We start from the raw sequence: 3,341 nt of genomic DNA on the forward strand, positions 1-3,341 counted from the left end.
CAATGTATCAAAAATATTATTTCAACATGTACTCATATAAAATATTTATTTTATTTTATTCATACTAAGTGCTTAAGTTTCAGGGTGTATCTTATACATATCTCAGTCACACTGTTGTTGTGCCATCGAGTTTGTTCTGACCCATAGTGACCCTGTATAGGGTTTCCTAGAAGCAGCTAGTGAGCTTGAACCATCTACCTTGTGGTTCAAACCAACTTTGCAGTCCAGGGCATTAACCTGCAGCGCCACACCAGGACTCAATCACACTAACCACATTTCAAATGCTCATAAGTCACATGTGGGCAGCAGAAATCTAGAATTTAGCCCAAGAACATTCTGCCATTTAAAGGTGGAGAAGAGGAGGCAGAACTAGGAAAGAAGACTGAGAGAATGGTGTCAGGGAAACCATGAGAAAAGGATATTTTTAAAAGGACCGGTCAGCTGTGTCCGAAGTTCATGAGTGGCTGAGTAAGATGAGACATAGCAATAGAATTCAGCACCATGGAGGTCACTGATGACCTTGAGTGAAGCTATTTCAGCGGAGTGATGGCTTCCTGGCAAGACTCCAGAATGGAGTCAATGAAAGGTAAGAAAGGGGGGCAGCCAGTGTAATTCACTTTTTTCAAAAAAAGGTATTGCTATCAGACAAGCAGAGAATGAAATACTAGTTGTGGAGGGAGTTTTATGAAACTAGGAGATGCCAGAGCATGATGCATAAAGGATTAAACGCTTGATCAAAAGACAAAAGGTTGGTGCTTTGAACCCACCCCAGAGATACTTCAGAAGACTGGCCTAATTGCTTCCAAAAGGTCACAGCCTTGAAACCCTATGAAGCAGTTCTCTGCACACATGGGGTTGCCATACGTCAGAATCCACTTGACAGCAATTAACAACAACATAGCATGCTTGTACATTAATGGCAATTTATGTTCCCATAAGAAGGAAGGAATTGTTGTGGGAGAAAGGGGATCATTGAAGAAAGGAAGTCTTTTAGAAAACAAAGAGGGAATGGCATAAGGGCACAAACAGAGGAGTTGGTCTTTGACAGGAACATACATACTTCTATTCTAACAGGAACAGAGTCCTGGTATGGTGCTATAGGATAAGCACTAGATTGCAAGGGTGGTTTGAACGACAAGGTCAGTTTGCTCACCAGCTGATCCTCTGAAACCCTATATAGGGTCACTATGAGTCGAAACCAACTCGATGGCACTGAACAACAATAACATTATAATAGGAAGGAAGACAGTATGGATACAGTATCAGAGAACAGATACCAATTGTAGATCTGGATAACAGCACTATGAAAATTGACACAGGGCTGAAGCCATAAGCAAAAAATGGAGATACACAATTAAAGGATTATTAGCAAGCTGGTGGCACTGTAGGATGAGCACTGGACTGCTAACCTCGAAGTTGGCAGTTCAAACCCACAAGCCATTGTACAGGAGAAAGATGATATTTTCTGCTCCTGTAAAAATTTACAGCTTCAGGAACCCTATAGTATAGCTACGAGTTGGACTTGACTTGATATCAGTGGCTTGGAATTTTTGTTGTTGTTTAGAAAGAAAAAGGTAGTATGTATGTGGAAGAGGAAGATGGAGAAGTGTGATTTTTTTTTTCTTTCTTTCTTCAAAAATTAAAAATTCTGTTTAGTTGATCTATAGTGAAGACTATACTTTCTCAGGGTGTGAAACATTGGTTTCCACCCTCTAAGGTTTCTCAGAATCAAGTTACCAAAGGAAACCAATTAGTAATCACAAAATTGCTTGATAATCAGAGTTTCAGGGCAAAGGCAATGAATAATCTTGAGATCATTTCATCCAAGTTGTGAAAAGACGGTGAGCTATGAGCGACACATAAAAATATAGATACGTCTTTCACATTCAGAGTCTCTCTGTCCGAAACAATATTGGAAACTAAGCAATGAATTCCATGATCCAATTTATGGAGCAATCTGCTTAGGGCCTATTTAATCTGACACCTATTTGGAGGTTGAGACCTCTTCCATGCTTTTAAGCAATTTGAAAGGCTACTAGAGGGAAACAATATCAGGCAGAAAACAGTATTTTACTGAAAATAACATAATAAAAGCCTATTTACGAAGATGTGGCCAGAGTAAGGAAAACAAACAACAGATATGTAGAGGTACCCAGAAACTAGCTACAGTTAGAAAACTCTTCCTTTCCCAGACATACAGCGGCAAGGTGAAGAAATACTGGCCCTGGATCCTAAAGAGTACAGGAGTCACGTAGGAAGAGTTGGCAGACAGCTACAGCAAGAATATGACACCAGAGTAGGGATAAAAAGGAGAGAAGTGTCTTGGTCTGTGTTCCTGCTCTTCATTCTACCCCCAGCATGAGTTTCCTACTGAACTCCATTGAAAGACTGAGGGCAGAGAAACCTGGGTGATAGAATTCATAGAGATCTATGGTCCAGGCTTCAGTGGTCAGGAAGAGTGGAGAGCAAATCTGGAGGGGGAGAGAGGAGGTTAGGGATAAGCTGAGTATAATTCATACAGGAAGATAAGATATTCTTACATGAAACAATAAAAGTATAACTGAGTAGTAATGTTGTAATTGTTGTTGTTGTTAAGTGCCGTTGAGTCGATCCCGACCCATAGCGACCCTGTGTAGGGTTTCCGAGGAGCGGCTGGTGAGCTTGAACAGTCGACCTTGCAGTTCAAACAGGTTTGCAGTCTGGCACATTAACCCACAGTAGTAATAGAAACTATCAAATATATATAGCACTAAATATGCTAGAGATGAGAAGGAAAGCTAAATAAAATCAGGTGATGAATCACAATAAGACTACAATAACTTAGTTTTGACTAATCTTTCTAATACCTCAATGTCTGGTGTACTAATATTTTGCAACAAATGTACATATATATATGTGTGTGTGTGTGTGTGTGTGTGTGTGTGTGTGTGTGTGTGTGTGATGTAGTTGTTAAATGCCATGGAGTTGGTTCCAACTCATGTTGTTGTTGTTGTTAAGTGCCGTCAAGTCAGTTTCGACCCATGGCGACCCTGTACAGGGTTTCCAAGGGTGTAAATCTTTACGGGAGTAGAAAGCCTCATCTTTCTCCCCCTTATAGTGACCCTGTAAAAATAGAATTTCTGAGGAGCAACTGGTGGGTTTGAACCCCAGACATTGTTGTTTGCAGTCTAGTGCTGATCCTACAGCGCCACACCAGGAGTATAAATATATATTGTTAAGTGCTGTCAAGTCAGTTGCAACCCTGTGTAGGGTTTCCGAAGCTTTAAGTCTATGTAGGAGCAGAAAGCCTCATCTTTCTCCTGAGGAGCAGCTGGCAGCTCAAATTTCAGACCTTGTGGGTT

This window comes from Chrysochloris asiatica, unplaced genomic scaffold, assembly GCF_000296735.1.
Source record: "Chrysochloris asiatica unplaced genomic scaffold, ChrAsi1.0 scaffold00087, whole genome shotgun sequence".
NCBI lineage: Eukaryota > Metazoa > Chordata > Mammalia > Afrosoricida > Chrysochloridae > Chrysochloris > Chrysochloris asiatica.